Source organism: Plecotus auritus (assembly GCF_963455305.1).
Source record: "Plecotus auritus genome assembly, chromosome: 1".
In the NCBI taxonomy this organism is placed as follows: Eukaryota; Metazoa; Chordata; class Mammalia; order Chiroptera; family Vespertilionidae; genus Plecotus; species Plecotus auritus.
In genome coordinates this window covers 64,818,658-64,836,244 of record NC_137770.1, presented here as the reverse complement: position 1 = coordinate 64,836,244, position 17,587 = coordinate 64,818,658, and the positions used below count along the sequence as shown (strand labels likewise).

The 17,587-nt window shown below is 39.9% G+C and overlaps 1 protein-coding gene and 1 pseudogene across 5 annotated transcripts in view; both read left to right on the top strand.

The window, feature by feature from the left end:
• Positions 1 to 17,587, top strand: part of GALK2 (galactokinase 2) — a 163,981-nt gene that overhangs the window by 50,496 nt on the left and 95,898 nt on the right. The window lies entirely within an intron of this gene.
• LOC308254120 (ATM interactor-like) lies at positions 1,538 to 7,685 on the top strand (annotated as a pseudogene). The gene is made up of 2 exons: positions 1,538 to 1,555; positions 5,567 to 7,685. The product of its transcript is annotated as an ATM interactor-like (transcript).

Below are 17,587 nucleotides of genomic sequence, written 5' to 3'. Positions count from 1 at the left end.
TAGTATCAGCTAGGGCTATAAAGAAAAGTAGGCTGTAGTAAGGGGAAGCTGCTATTTTAGATAAGGAGTTAGGGGAAATCCTCTCTAAAGAGGAGACATTTGAACAGAGACCTGAGGGAGTGAGCAGAGAAGGGAGGCAGAAGGAACAGCCAGTGCAAAAGCCCTAAGGCAGTGGCGGCAATCTGTGGCTTGTTGACTAATGAGTTTGCCGACCACTGCCTAAGGGAAAATAGCAGAGGCCTGTGTAGGTCCTGGGGCTGGTGAATGGGGATAGGGCAGAGTGATGGGAGGTGAGCTGAGAGTGGTGGTCAGAGGCCACCTGTGTAGGGTCTTACTTGCATTTCATTCCAACTGTAATAGGAGGCCTTTTGGAGGGCTGTGAGCTGAGGACAGTAAGATGTGATTTATACTGATTTGAGTACTTTCAGCTGGGAGTACCACATTGTACCCAATCCTGGAATGGGAGGGAACAGTAGAAAGAGAGAAAGGAAGAAAGAGAGAGGGAGGGAGGGAGGGAAAGGAGGAAGAAAGGGAGAGAGAGAGAGAGAGAGAGAGAGAGAAATAGTTAATGCCATTATGAAACTTAATACACATAGTGAAATAGTAACAGAAGACCTATTCGTTGGGCATCTATCTCATCCAAGGTGTGAAATATTTTATATGTAAAAAGGGGAACAGTGTTTTAAGAATGGCTTTGTGGTGAAATTAAACAGGGAATATTTTAAGTAAGTAGTGAGTCCTAAAAAAAATTTGAAGGAAGTCAAGGCTGTGTTTTGAAACAAAGTCCTGGGAGAGGCCCAAGGGCATTTCAGGCAGAGCGAACCCATAAGTGTCTTATAACAGTTTTCTGAGCCAGACTTATAAATATGTGTCAACCGAGGCCTAAAAATTCTTATGCAGCCTCATGAAATTCCTTTTAAAACCTTATTTGACTACAGGGATGTTTTCTACTTGCTTAAGTCCCTGAACAGATTTAGTTAACTAAATTTCAGGGGCAAATTAGTTGTATAGACATGGGTTGATACTCTTTTCAGAGGAGTGTTTTTGAAGTTTGAAATCCATACCGTGCAAGTGACCTTTGAGGTTCAGAAGCAGAGTAAGTGGAATGTTCAAAGTTTTGTGCCAAATGTGTTCAAGTTTTCATTTTCCTGAGTTTATAAGGGCTGTTTCCTTGAGAAAGTTTAAGACTACATTTTTTTCTTTGCATATAGCTGCATTTAAATTAAATATTTCTTGGCCTTCAGAATGAGACCTTGTGCTTAAAAAAGTAAAGACATGATCTACATTATAAAATGAAAAGAATCTCACAGTTATACAAAGTTTAAACTATGATTTGAATGTTTTAATAGCAGTTTGCTACATGGGATAAGGAAAATCAGAAAACAATTTGCACTGTCGCTAATTATTATGTTAGAAGTCTATACAAGGACATTGTTTGAGTTTGCTTAGAATAACAAAAACCTCATCTATATAATGATTAAGGAAAATGGTAGTTTAAAGCATTCCAGCCAGATGTTGGCTGCTAATGAACTGCAGCATGGCCTCTAAGAAGATGGTAAATCCAGACTACAATCTTTGAAAAGAATCTCTTAATTAAGTGTTGAACATGGACTGAAGCCATGTGCTCACTGGTACAAAAACCAGGAGTGCTTAGGGTTAGCACTGGGTGGCCTGTGTTTAAAATGCTTGAAAATTTAAGTTGATATTTTTAATATTGCAATATAAAATCATTCACATACTAGTAGTTTTATCTCTTAAAAAAAGAACGAAGTTTCTTTCAGTTCTGTGGGATGGTGTTTGTATCTCTGGTTACATTTTTCCTGGGAGTAGGATAGGAGACTGAATCATTTATTTAATGATTTTGAGTAATTTGGGTTCACTTGGATGATGTGACTAAGCTATTTGATTGTAGGTTAGAAGCCTTACTTTGCGGAGATTGTTTGGGTCACCTCTGTTTTTTTTCCATTTCCTTTCCTACACTAAATACATGTTTGCCTTTAGCATAAACTAAGGCAAAAAGACTAATTAAGGAGCAGCAGATTGGAGGAATATGGGTCACTGTTTCCGAGTGATTTCAAATGAAACCACTATTGCTGCAAATTCATGCCTGATTGTGTTCTGAACTTTCCTTGTGATCCTTAGTTCCTTATCGTTATTAGTCACTGTGTTTCCAGGCCTCCAAACTTTTATTTGCACCCAGCAATAAGTTAAACATTATCCAATATAATGGGACAATGGGTGATATCAAGCATACTACATATCTGCATTGCCCTTACTACTGCATTCATTGTATGCAGTGAAAATAACGAAAAGATGGAAATAGAAGGACAAATAACCTCCTTACTAAATTCAGAGGGATTTGTCATTTATTTTCATGCATTTATGTTTCGTAGAGGCGATGGTAACCATCTTGAGGAAGAGTTACCCAGACTAATATTTGATAGAGTAATCAGGACAATGTAAGGCTCTAGAGTCTAGACCTTGCCCCCATTTGTGATAATTTACTCTGTAGCTTGTATAAAACTCGCTGTGTCTCAATTTCTCTTTTAAAAGTAAGTGTAAGAGAAGCTAGCTGTTTCTTGAAATTCACAGGGCAAAACAGTTACATTTGCTGAATATTTTAGTTCCCTGACCTTCATGATGGGAGATTTTGGAAATGTTTTTGGGAAGAATTTAGCAAGAAAAATAGGTAAGATGGGAAAATAAGTTAGTAGTCAGGAAAGTTTTTGAATGGTACAAAGTTTTTAAAGTAAGGAAACAAACTGTATTGTATAGAGAAGAAGTGACTCAGAAGGAAAAGGTTAACTAATGGAAACTGTTTAAGGCATTGAAGATCTGGAGATGAAGATTTGGAGCTTACCACTGAAAAATATGACTTTAAATATGTGTTAGAGTTTACGTCAGAGTAAAAGATGCCTCCCCTTCCCCCTCCATTACTATAGTGCCTGGATGTTATATACACATCATCTTGAACCTCATGGTAGCTTTATAAGGCAAATTTTATTATTTCAGTTTTGCTGAGGGAAATAGAGAGGTTCAGAGAATTTATATAATGTGACCAAAGACAAACCACTTGTGAATGGAGCTATCTGGATTTCAGCTCCGAGATTTGATTCAAAATAGGAGCTTTTCCCACTCACTGATGCTGTTACCTATGATGTAATGTGAACAGTTTTGTAGACATAGGGAGCACACTGCAGATGAGTCCAGCCCTAACATTCTGGGATCTTTCTGATGTTCAAAATAGGTGGAAGTGAATTTCATGTATATGCTTACTAATATGAATTGAATGTTTTTTTATGGGTTGACCAATTTTATTCTCAAAAAATAATTGTTAATATAATGATTATTTTTTTCAAATCCTGCCACATCCAAAGCAAAGGGTTGGATGATTAGGAGACAGAAAAACCCGTGTATAGTCTTTGGTTTAATGAGCTTACAACTTAGTCATGGAGAATGGATTATAACAAAAATAGAAATGTCACACAAAAATAGCATATACAAATTTTTCCAAAGAATATGAACAGAGAGAACAGTTCCCAACTTCTTTTATGAGGCCAGTACAACTGTACTTACAAACCAAATGTTGATACCAGACCTTGATACCAAATCTGACCCAACGACATTATAAGAAAAGGGGATTACTGTCAATCTTTTTCATGAACCTAGATGCAAAAAATTCTAAACAACATTATTAGCAAATTTAATCCAATAATATAATAGAATTATACATCATAGCCAAATTGAGTTTATTTCAAGAACTAAAGGTTGGTTTAATAATTGAAATCAATGTAATTTACCATACTAATAGAATAAAGCATATGGTATCTTGGTAGATAAAGAAAAGCATTTTATAAAATTTAACATTTCTTCATGATAAAAAAAAAACAAACAAAAACTCATAGCAAATTAGAAGCAGAATTTAGTATAATTGCTACCTTTGGGATTAGGGAAGGGGAATGATTAGGAGGGGACATGAAAGGGACTTTCTTGGGGGCTGGCAGTACTTATTTCTTGACCTAGATGGTGGGTTACATGGGTGTCCTCTTTGTGACAAATTATTGAGCTTTATTTTGTGCTTAATGCACTTTAACTATGTGTCTTATATTTTAATAATAATAAAAAAGAAAGTAAGATTTCCTTCAATCCCAGGACCAACCATTGTTAAAGAATTTTTATGAATCCTCCACGGGATACATTATCCACTGTAATATATATGTTTCTCTTTTTTTTGTGGTAAACACACACACACACACACACACACACACACACACACAGACACACACATTTATTTTCCCCCTGTGATTTGCTTTTTCACTTACTAGTATAAAGAATCATTCCATATTAGCCCATATACAGTTAATGGCTTCCTCGTTTAATATTATATGGTCATACTATAATTCATTTGGCCCTATAGTTAGACATTTCAGTTTTTTTCCAACCTTATATATAACATTAATTTTAATACTTAATTATATTTCTATACAAGGATATACTAGATTTTTATGGTGGAAATTTAGGTTGTTTCCAATTTTTCACAATTATAAAAAAGGCTTTGAAGAATATTTGTGCACACATTCTCCCCTCCCCCCCCACTTTATCAGTGATTTCCTTAGCATAAATCCAATGACATAGAAATATTGGATTAAAGATAGTCTCATTTTAACCTAAAATTAAAAAAAATAATTTTAAAATACTACTTTTTAGAGTAGTTTTAGGTTCGTAGTAAAATCGAGCAAAAGGTACAAAGATTTCCCATATACCCCTGCTTCCACACACACATAGCTACCCCTTGCCTCTCCCCCGCTCCCCCATCAACATTCTGCACCAGAGGGTACATTAGTTGTACTTGATGATCTTACACTGACACATCATTATCTCCCTTTGCATTAGGGTTCACACTGGTGTTGTACTCTATGGGTTTGGACAAATTGATAATGACATGTATTATCCATTATAGTGTCATACGGAGTAGTTTCACTGCCCTAAAATTCTCTGTATCTATTCCTCCCTTTCTCCTCCCTAACGCCTGGCAAATACTTTATATTGTCTCATAGTTTTGTCTTTTTCAGAATGCCATGTAATTGGAACCATACAGTGCATAACCTTTTCAGATTGACTTGACATATTTCACTTAGTAATATGCATTTGAATTTCCTCCATGTCTTGTTATGATTTGATAGCTCAGTTCTTTTTTAGTGCTGAATAGTATTTAATTGTCTGGATGTAAAACAGTTTATTTATACATCCTACAGAAGGACATCTCTGTTGCTTCCAAGTTTTGTCAATTATGAATAAAGCTGCTACAGGCAGTGTGGAACCATGGTGGCCTCTGACGCAGGGACCGCTGCGGGACCCCAGGCTCTGACCTTGGGTGCCCTCGCCTGTCCCTAGAGCTGAGGGGAGCTGCTGTTGCCTCAGGCCTGTGTGCCACCCGATCACTAAGAGGCAGCCAGCCTTGAGACCTCCGCCAGCTCAGCAAAGCAGCAGCCTGTAGGTCCTGCTGCCAGCCGCCAGCAGGGGTACTGATCCAGTGGGAGGTAAGCAAGCTGTCTGGGCCCTGCAGACTGATACCTTGTGCACTGTGCACAGCTGCAGCAAGATCCTGTCCAGCAGCCCCACATTTAACATGCACCTGGTTAAGAGCCACCCACTGCAGGATGATATAGTAAATCCAACATTAAGAAAGGATTTGAAAACGGTGCTGGAATTCTAATGTCGTTCAATTGAAGGATGCCCTAGGGGCCCTGACAGACCATTTTCTCAAATTTCTCTTGTAAAACGGCACTTTATAAAAATGCACGCCGAAAAGAAGCATAAATGTAGTAAGTGCAGCAATTCATATGGCACTGAATGGGAATTGGAGCCACGCAGAGGATGGGGGAAGACCTTCAGTGCACGTGTGGCAGTTCCTATGCCAGTAGAACTGCGTTACAGTTGCACATCTACCGAACTGGTCGTAGATCCCTGCAGAACACAGGATCCACCTGGAAAGAAGAGGAAAATGGAAAACTGCCTGCACATGCGGTAGTTGTCCAATAAGATCATTGACTCATTGAGCAACCAACCAACCCTGAGATTAGGCACTCAAGAATTAGAAATTTCAGAAATAAAAGTTAGTCGCTTCCTTTGAAGACTCTTGTGGCCCTAATGCCAGAAAGCAGACTCTTAGAACAGTGCCAAGATATCATCAGAAGTGGCTTTGGTAAACTACCTGTTTATGCAGTTTTCTCCTATGCCTGTCTTTGTGCCTATAGCTGACACCTTGGCCCAGCCTGTGGTGTTAGGTGTCCATCATCAGGGCTCTGCCCCTGGTGGTGTGCACTTACTGGTCTTGTCAATAGAAACCCTGATCCTCAGCCTTGATTCAGAGGCCCTCTCTCTTAAGGAGAACCTCCCTTTTTAAAAAATGGTGAATCCTGTTGCTGGTGAGCCAATAAATACAGGTGTTCAAGTGAACTTGGATCAAAGTCAGTTGAATCCTTTATAAGAACTAGGGAGCAAATGTCAACAGCACAGCATTTTTTCATGCAATATACGGACAGATCTGTCTTATGCCAAGCAACACTTAATATCTTCTGCACAGTGGGTGAGCCCCGATTCCTCTATACCATCTTGTTCTCAAACTGATTTGACATTTGGTTCTCAAGTTTCCCTTCCCATTAGTGTTCATACTCAAACGTTTTTGCCCAGTTCTAAGGTAACTTCATCTATAGCCGCTCAGACTGATGTGTTTTTAGATGTCTGTTTCCAGTCAGGTGGGACCTCCAGAGAAACTCGAACCAGTGGAATGTGAAGTCCAACAGAAAACCGAGTACAGATGGACCAAGCTACAATGTGTGGAGACATTTTTGAGAGTGTCCATTCAGCATACAGTGCTTCTACAGACAGTATTATAAGCAGCAGCTTGGTGGAGAGACTGTAACTCATGGTTTGTTACCCCAGAACCAGCCTAATACTTTAAATCAAGATATTGAGAAATCTGCACCAGTTATAAACCTCAGTGCACAGAACAGTATGCTTCCTTTAAAGAACATGTCAGATAATCAGACCCAAACTCTAGATTTATTAAGTGATTTAGAAAACATTGTCAAGTAGTCTGCCTGGTCAGGCACTGGAAAATTGTAGTCTGCTGTCTGACACGAATATTGGACCTAACACCCAGCTCCCATCTGACCCAACTCAGAATCCCGCAACTGATTGTGATACCAGTTATTTTCAGCCTTATATATCCAGACTCAAACTGAAGAGAGTGAGGTTAGCACTGTGACCACCAAGCCAGTCTTAGAATCACTGGACAAAGAGATCCAAACTGAAACACTGGACAAAGAGGCCCAACATGACTTCTTACTTGCAGATGCCTCTGCGCAGCCCTCCAGTTGTGGGGGAAATTCTAATTTCTTAGGCCTTGAAATGTTTGATATGCAGATGGACAGATGTAAGCTTCTTTTTAGACAGTAGCCCTCATCTGCCCCTGGGGAGTATTCTGAAACACTCCAGTGTTTCCATGAGTACTGATTCATCTGACAGAGACCCAAACTGAAGGAGTCTCCGCTGCTAACAGCATATGTGCTCTAGGAAGCAAGGCTCAGTTAAGTACAGAAGTGATGACTGGAACCTGTGAAATTGCCAAAATGTCTTCCAAAGCAGCTGTACCATTTTGCATTCCCACCAGTGATGGATGAGAATTCCTGTTCTCTGATCCTCACCAGCATTTGGAGTTCTGGATTTAGGCCTTTTTAATAGGTATGTACTGGTATCTCATTGTTGTTTTAATTTGCATTCTCCCAATGACATATGATGTTGAGCATCTTTTCATATGCTTATTTATCATCTGTATATCTTCTTTGGTGAGGTGTTTGTCAAAGTGTCTGGCCCATTTTTTAAATCAGGTTCTTTGTTTCATATTGCTGAGTTTTAAGAGTTCTTTGTATATTTTGGTTAACTGTCCTTTATCAGATGTATCTTTTGCAAATATTTCTCCTAGCCTGTGGTTTCTCATTTTATTCTCTTGACATTGTCTTTTGCTGAGCAGAAATGTTTAATTTTAATGAAGTCAAGTTTTGGTGTTGTGTCTAAAAAGTCGTCGTCACCCTGGCCGGTGATCTCAGTGGTTAGAGTGTCAGCTTGCGCACTGGAGGGTCACAGGTTCGATTCCTGGTCAAGGGCACATACCTGGATTGCAAGTTCAATCCCTGCCCCCTGTGGGGCATATGTGGGAGGCAAGTAATCGATGTGTGTCTCTTACATCAATGTTTCTCTCTCTCCTCCTTCCCTCTTCCCTTCTACTCTCTCTAAAATCAATAGAAAAAGTGTCCTCAGGTGAGGATTAACAACAACAGTCATCATCACCAGATCCTCTGCCAGCTAGGTTTTTTTCTTGTGTCATTTTCTAGAAGTTTTATAGTGTAACTAGAAGCCCAATGCACGAAAATTCGTGCACTGAGGGGGGTCCCTCAGCCTGGCCTGCCCCCTCTCACAGTCCAGTCCAGGAGCCCTCAAGGGATGTCCTACTGATGGCTTAGGCCCGCTCCCCTAAGCCGCAGTCTGGCCTCCCTCTGCAGGAGGCAACCAGGCTGATCAGGGGAAGGCGCCGCCCCATCACCCTGCTGCTGCTGCCACTGCTGGCCACCGTGTCTGAGGTGCTCCTTGGCCCTCACAGCTGCTGCAGCTTTGTCTGGAAGATGGCAGGTCTATCTGGCCTAATTAGCATATTACCCATTTATTAGTATAGATGTTTTACATTTAGGTCTGTGATACATTTTGCTAATTTTGTTAATTTTTGTAAGGTCTGTGTTTAAATCCATTTTCTTTTGTATTGGATATCCAGTTGTTCCATCACCACTTGTTGAAAAAAAATCTTTGTTCCATTGTATTATTTTTGCTTCTTTGTCAAAGATCAGTTGACTATATTTATGTGAGTCTGTCATTGATTAATATCGCTTTACAGTAAGTCTTAAAATTGGGTAGTATCAGTCCTCCAACTTATTCTTTTTAAATATTGTGTTGGCTATTCTAGGTCTTTAGTCTCTTCATATAACATTAGATACTATTAAGTTTTCCTATGGTGAACATGGACATCTTCCCATCTATTTATTTATTTATTTTTTGTTGTTGTTATTTTTTTTGGTTGAATAAATCTTTATTCAGATTATTACAGTTGTTCCTCTTCTTTCCCCCCATAGTTCCCCTCCACCCGGTTCCCACCCCACCCTCTGCCCTTACCTCCCCCCACCACTGTCCTCATTCATAGATGTACGATTTTTGTCCAGTCTTTTCCCGCACCCCCCACACCCATTTCCCCCCAAGGATTGTCAGTCCACTCCCTTTCTATGCCCCTGATTCTATTATATTCACCAGTTTATTCTGTTTATCAGATTTTTTATTCACTTAATTTTTATTTTTTTATTTTATTTATTTATTTTTTTATTAAGGTATTATATGTGTACATATCTTACCATTGACCCCCCATCCCACTCCCATACATGCCCTCACCCCCCAATGTTTTGCATCCATTGGTTACTCTTATATGCATGCACACAAGTCCTTCAGTTGATCTCTTATTTCCCCCACTTCTCCCTAACCGTACCGCTGTAATTCGACAGTCTGTCTGATGCCCCACTGCCTCTGTATCTATCTTCCTGTTCATCAGTCTACAATGCTCTTCATTATCCCCAAATGAGTGAGATCATGTGGTATCTCTCCTTCATTGACTGGCTTATTTCACTTAGCATAATGTTCTCCAATTCCATCCAGGAGCCTACAAATGGTAGTAATTCCTTCTTTTTTATGTCAGCATAGTATTCCATTGTGTAGATGTACCATAGTTTTCTGATCCAGTCATCTGCTGACGGGCACCTAGGCTGTTTCCAAATCTTAGCTATTGTAAATTGTGCTGCTATGAACATAGGGGTGCATATATCCTTTCTGATTGGTGATTCTAGTTTCTTAGGAAATATTCCTAGGAGTGGGATTACTGGGTCAAATGGGAGTTCCATTTTCAGTTTTTTGAGGAAACTCTATACTGTTCTCCACAGTGGCTGCACCAGTCTGCATTCCCACCAGCAGTGCACGAGGGTTCCTTTTTCTCCGCATCCTCGCCAACACTTGTCGTTTGTTGATTTGTTGATGATAGCCATTCTGACAGGTGTGAGATGGTATCGCATCGTTGTTTTGATTTGCATCTCTCGGATAATTAGTGACTTTGAGCATGTTTTCATGTGTCTCTTGGCCTTCCTTCTGTCTTCTTTCAAAAAGATTCTATTTAGGTCCGTTGCCCATTTTTTTATTGGATCATTTATCTTCCTTTTATTAAGTTGTATAAGCTGCCTGTAGATGTTGGAGATTAAACCTTTATCAGTGATAACATTTGCAAATATGTTCTCCCATACAGTGGGGATTCTTGTTGTTTTGTTGATGGTTTCTTTTGCTGTGCAAAAGCTTTTTATTTTGATGTAGTCCCATTTGTTTATTTTCTCTTTGGCTTCCATTGCCCTAGGGGCAGAATCAGTGAAGAAGTTCTTTCGGCATATGTCTGAGATTTTGCTGCCTGTGGATTCCTCTAGTATTTTTATGGTTTCCCGTCTTATATTTAAGTCCTGTATCCATTTTGAGTTTATTTTTGTGTATGGTGTAAGTTGGTAATCCAGTTTCATTTTTTTGCATGTATCTGTCCAATTTTCCCAACACCATTTATTGAAGAGACTGTCTTGACTCCATTGTATGTTCATGCCTCCTTTGTCAAATATTAATTGCGCATAGTGGTTTGGGTCGATATCTGGATTCTCTATTCTATTCCATTGATCTATATGTCTGTTCTTGTGCCAGTACCAGGCTGTTTTGAGGACAGTGGCTTTGTAATACAGCTTGAAATCTGGTATTGAGATCCCTCCTACTTTATTCTTCTTTCTCAGGATTGCTGTGGCTATTCGGGGTCTTTTTTTATTCCAGATGAATTTTTGGAGAGTTCTTTCTAGGTCTGTGAAATATGCCATTGGTATTTTAATGGGGAGTGCATTGAATCTATAGATTGCTTTGGGTAGTATGGACATTTTAATGATGTTGATTCTACCAATCCATGAACATGGTATGTTCTTCCATCTGTTTACATCTTCCTCTATCTCTTTTTTCAGTTTCCTGTAGTTTTCCGCGTATAAGTCTTTTACCTCCTTGGTTAGGTTTATTCCTAAGTATCTTAATTTTTTTGGTACGATGGAAAATGGGATTGCTTTTTTAGTCTCTCTTTCTGTAAGTTCACTGTTGGTGTATAGAAATGCCATAGATTTCTTGGCGTTAATTTTGTATCCTGCTACATTGCCGAATTCATTTATTAAGTCTGTTAGTTTTTTGATGGAGTCTTTCGGGTTTTTTATGTACAATATCATGTCATCTGCGAATAAGGACAGCTTTACTTCTTCTTTTCCAATTTGGATGCCTTTTATTTCTTCTTCTTGTCTAATTGCAATGGCTAATACTTCCAGTACTATGTCAAACAGGAGTGGTGAGAGTGGGCATCCCTGTCTTGTTCCTGTTCTTAGGGGAAATGGTTTTAGTTTTTGCCCATTGAGTATGATGTTAGCTGTGGGTTTATCATATATAGCTTTTATTATGTTGAGGTATGATCCTTCTAGTCCCACCTTGTTGAGAGTTTTTATCAAGAAAGGGTGTTGGATTTTGTCAAATGCTTTTTCTGCATCAATTGATATGACTATATGATTTTTATCTCTCAATTTGTTTATGTGATGTATCACTTTTATTGATTTGCGGATATTGTACCATCCTTGCATTCCTGGGATAAACCCTACTTGGTCATGGTGTATGATCTTTCTGATGTACTGCTGGATCCGATTTGCTAGAATTTTGTTGAGGATTTTGGCATCTATGTTCATGAGGGATATTGGCCTGTAATTCTCCTTCATTGTGTTGTCTTTATCTGGTTTTGGTATTAGGGTGATGCTGGCTTCATAGAAGGAGCTTGGAAGTGTTCCTTCCTCTTGAATTTTTTGGAATAGTCTGAGGAGGACAGGTTTTAGTTCTTCCTTGAATGTTTGGTAAAACTCTCCTGTGAAGCCGTCTGGCCCCGGGCTTTTGTTTGCCGGAAGCTCTTTGATGACTGCTTCAATTTCTTCCATAGTTACTGGCATATTGAGCTGTTTAGATTCTTCCTGATTGAGTTTTGGAAGGTTATATTTTTCTAGGAATATGTCCATTTCCTCCAGGTTGTTCCGTTTGTTGGAATAGAGTTGTTCGTAGTATTTTTTTACAATCCTTTGTATTTCAGCGTGATCTGTTGTTATTTCACCTCTTTCATTTCTGATTTTGTTTATTTGGGTCCTCTCTCTTTGCTTCTTGGTGAGCCTGGCTAGAGGTTCATCAATCTTGTTTATCCTTTCAAAGAACCAGCTCTTGGTTTTGTTGATCTTTTGTATTGTTTCTTTGGTCTCTATGTCATTCATTTCTTCTCTGATCTTTATTATTTCCTTCCTTCTGCTTACACTGGACTTTTCTTGTTGCTCTTTTTCTAACTCTTTGAGTTGTTGGGTTAGGTACCGTGTTTCCCCGAAAATAAGACATCCTCCGAAAATACAGGTTTCCTTCTGAGTGAAATATAAGGCATCCCCCGAAAATAAGGCCCCAGGCTCTGTCTCAGAATGAAAATTTATTTACCGTAAACTGGTCACTAGGGCCGCCCCGACTGGCGTCTAGCAACCAGTGACATTACGCGGAGTCCTGACGTCACTGCTGTGTTGAGGCGGAGCGGCGGTCGGAGTGAGCGGCGAGCGCGGGGCGGGAGAGAGGAGGAGACTTTCGCAGATGCATGCAGAAGAACAGGAGGATTAGAGTGGACGGGACACGGCAAAGGTGGTGAGTGCTGGTCTGTCTCTGGTGACACTACCTGATGCTCGCGGCCGCCTTCATGATGACTGAATGTTCTCAGTCAGTGGCAGACCCTGCTCCAGCCCAGATCCAGGCCACAGCAAGCCCAGTGACAGTCCCCAGGCAGGCCCCAGGGGGTAAATGTCTGATAAAGGGCTAGGGGGGATGTCTGGTGAAGGTGTTCAGTGGCACAGGGGTGGGGGGAGGGGGATCACTTAAAATGACACAGGAGGATCAGAGGGGGCAATCAAAATGACACAGGAGGATCAAAAGGGGTTACTAAAATGGTAATCCCCCCTCTGATTCTCCTGTGCCATTTTGATTCCCCCCTCTGATCCCCCTGTGTCATTTTGAGTGATCCCCCTCCCCCCACCTTGATACCCCAATTCCTTTTTTTTTACCCCTAGAAATGAGCGCAAAAAGAAAAAGCTACTCCGTGGAGTACAAGAAAGGAATCGTGGAAGACTCTTGGGGCCAAAATCTTACTGCTTTCTGCAAAGAGAAGATGTTGAGTATCCGATTGGTTCGAAAATGGCGAGCAGAGTATGGTAACCTCATTGAACAAGTGGACAAGGGAAATGCTAAAAAGCGCAAGTGTGGATCAGGTCGGCAACTATTATTTTCTGAGCTGGAAGACCTGATCTGTGAATGGGTTGTTGACAGGAGAGCAAAGGCTTTGGTTGTGAATAGGGCTCAGATTCAAGAATTTGCCCTTGCAATGGCACCACAGTTTGACATAGCCCCCGAAGACTTCAAAGCATCACAACATTGGCTGGATAATTTCCTTCAGCTAAGTGAACTGTCTTTAAGAAGATCTATAACATTGTTTAGGTTGGAAGATACTCAAGTTATTAAGCAAGCACTTGCATTCAAGTCCTTTATTGATGATGCTGACTTCTCTAAATACAATCTTTCCAACATGATTGCTATGGATGAAACTGCAGTGTTTATGGGCCAATCATCTCAAACAACAATTGAACAGCGGGGTGCCTCCTTGGCGTACATTCCCTCCACTGCTTACGAAAGTGCACGTGTTTCCTGTATTATGGCAATTCGTCTGGATGGCACTAAAATCCCACCTTTAATCATTTCTAAGGCATGAAGGAAAAGATTGAACGTGTTTTGGGCGTTTTTATTCTTGAAACTGAAAAAGCCTGGGCCACACAAGCAGTTATAAGGAAGTGGGTCAATTTAATGCTGCTGCTTGTTATGCGAGGGAGCCAAAGAGGTCTGCTAGTCTGGGATGCAGCTAGCACTCACCGCGCTAAAGACATGAAGACATTTATTCACAAAAGAAAAATAGATCAGATAATGATTCCCGCAGGAATGACGGCCTACCTCCAGACTCTTGATATTGCAGTAAACAAGCCATTCAAAGACAATTTGCGCATGGAAAGTAATGACTACATTGAAAATAGAATGGAGAGAAATCAGCGTGGAAACTTTGTGAAACCTAAACTGCAAGAAGTTGTGATTTGGGTGAAGAATTCATGGGAGAAAATCACTGACAGTTGCATTGCAAATGCACTGCGAGCAGGCTACCTTGACAAGAAGTACTCATTTAAAGACAGTGCTATTGCTAAACATGAGAGATTTGGTCCACTGATTCTGAAAGAAATGGAGTCACAAGAAATTCAGGAATTGGATTGTTATGATGATGTTCCAGAAGATGATGACATGATTGTCATTGAATAAATGAGTAAATTCTTGATACTGTAGGATTCACAGTTTGTCTGGTTTTTGTTGACAACTACCGTACTACCGTACCGTATACAGGTAATAAATTTCCTTTATTTTCATTTAACAATAAATGTGTACCGTATTCTTCTTCATGGAAAAATAAGACATCCCCTGAAAATAAGAACTAGCCTGTCTTTGGGGGCAAAAATTAATATAAGACACTGTCTTATTTTCGGGGAAACACGGTATTTTATTACCATTGTTTCTTGTTTTTTGCAGTAGGCTTGTAGAGCTATGAACTTCCCTCTCAAGACTGCTTTTGCTGTGTCCCATAGATTTTGGATTGTAGTGTTTTCATTGTCATTTGTTGCCATGATCTTTTTTATTTCTTCTTTGATCTCTCTGGTAACCCAGTCGTGGTTTAATAGAATGCTGTTTAGTCTCCATGTGTTTGATTTCTTTGGGTTGTTTTTATTGTAGTTGATTTCCAGTTTTATGCCACTGTGGTCTGAGAAGATGCTTAATATGATTTCTATCTTCTTGAATTTGAAGAGACTTTGCTTATGTCCCAACATATGGTCTATCTTTGAAAATGACCCATGTGCACATGAGAAGAATGTATATTCTGTGGATTTGGGGTGAAATGTCCTGAAGATGTCAATTAATTCCATCTGGTCTAGTGAGTCTTTTAGGATTGATGTTTCTTTGCTGAATTTTTGTTTAGAGGATTTGTCCAATGGTGATAGTGGGGTATTAAAGTCTCCTACTATGATTGTATTGCTGTCAATCTCTCCCTTGATATCCTCCAGGAGTTTTTTTTTATGTATTTGGGTGCTCCTATATTGGGTGCATATATGTTTACCAGAGTTATTTCTTCTTGTTGGATTGCTCCCTTTAGTATTATGAAGTGGCCTTCCTTATCTCTTGTTAGGTCCTTCACTTTGAGATCTAATTTGTCAGATATAAGTATTGCTACCCCAGCTTTTTTTTCAGTTCCATTTGCCTGGAAAACCTTTTTCCATCCCTTCACCCTCAGCCTGTGTGCGTCTTTTTTTCTCAGGTGGGTTTCTTGTAGACAGCAGATATATGGGTCGTGTTTTCTTATCCAATCCATTACCCTATGTCTTTTGATTGGGGCATTTAATCCATTAACATTTAAAGTTATTATTGATAGGTACTTATTTGTCGCCATTCCTATTCTTTACCCCTGTGTTCCTTCTTCGCTTCCTATTTCTTTTTTGTTACAGCAGACCCTTTAGCATTTCTTGCATTGCTGGTTTGGTGGTAATAAATTCCCTTAGTCCTTTTTTGTCTGTGAAGCTCCTGATTTCACCTTCAATTTTGATTGATAGCCTTGCTGGGTACAGTATTCTTGGATTTAGACCCTTCCTTTGCATGACTTTGTATATTTCATTCCATTCCCTTCTGGCCTGATGAGTTTTTGTGGAGAAATCAGTTGCTAGTCTGATGGGGGTTCCTTTGTATGTAACTTTCTGTCTCTCTCTTGCCGCTTTTAAGATTCTTACTTTGTCATTGGTGTTTGCCAATTTAATTATACTGTGCCTTGACGTCGGTCTTTTTGGGTTCATTTTGCTTGGGACTCTGTGAGCTTCTTGGATTTGTGTGGGTTTTTTCTTCCCTATATCAGGGAAATTTTCTGTCATTATTTCTTCAAAGAGGTTTTCTATTCCTTGCTCAGCTTCCTTTCCTTCTGGAACCCCTATTATGCGGATGTTGTTTTGTTTCGTGTTGTCCCAAAGTTCCCTTAGGGTCTCCTCCTGCCTTTTAATTTTTTTTTCTAGAAGTTGCTTTACTTGGGTATTTTTTTCCATTTTGTCTTCTAGCTCACTGATGTGGTCCTCTGCTTCTTCTAGTCTACTCTTTTTTTTTTTTTTTTTTAAACATATTTTATTGATATTTTACAGAGAGGAAGGGAGAGGGATAGAGAGTTAGAAATATCGATGAGAGAGAAACATTGATCAGCTGCCTCCTGCACACCTCCTACTGGGGATGTGCCCGCAACCAAGGTACATGCCCCTGACCGGAATCGAACCTGGGACCTTTCAGTCCGCAGGCCGACGCTCTATCCACTGAGCCAAACCGGTTTTGGCTTCTAGTCTACTCTTGATGCTTTCTATTGAATTCTTTACAGCAGCAATGTCATTTTTCATTTCTTATTGGTTCTTCTTCATTTCCTCTTGGTTCTTGCTCATATTGTCGAATTTGTCTTCCATTCTTTTCAGCCACCTTATGACCATTTCTCTGAATTCTTTTTCTGGAAGGTTGCTTGCCTCCATTTTGTTTACTTCCTTTTCTGGTGATGCCTGCTTTTCTTTCATATGTGGGCTGTGTCTTTGTCTCTCCATGGTCTCTCTTCTCTGGGTGTCTGGTTATGTAGTTCTCTCTCTCCTTATCCCAGGCGAAATCTGACCTTTCCGTGGTGGAGTGTAGAGCTCCTCTGAACCCGTGTGTTTGCGCCAATTGGGGAGTGGTGTTCTGGGGCTCGCAGCTGTTCTGTGGGTGTGTCAGTTGTCTATTCACTTGATTTTTAGATTTACTTGTTGATAGACATGTATTTGTTGTTCATAATCTTTATCTTTAGCTTTTTCTTCTTCTTCTTCTTCTTAAAGAATACCTTTCAGCATTTCATATAATACTGGTTTGGTGGTGATGAAGTCCTTTAGCTTCTTCTTATCTGTGAAGCTCTTTATCTGCACTTCAGTTCTGAATGATAGCTTTGCTGGGTAGAGTAATCTTGGTTGTAGGTTCTTGCTATTCATCACTTTGAAAATTTCTTGCCACTCCCATCTGGCCTGCCTAGTTTCTGTTGAGAAATCAGCTGACAATCATATGGGTGCTCCCTTGTAGGTAATTAACTGTTTTTCTCTTGCTGCTTTCAAGATTCTCTCTTTGTCTTTTGCTCTTGGCATTTTAATTATGATGTGTCTTGGTGTGGTCCTCTTTGGATTCCTTTTGTTTGGGGTTCTGTGCGCTTCCTGGACTTGTAAGTCTATTTCTTTCACTAGGTGGG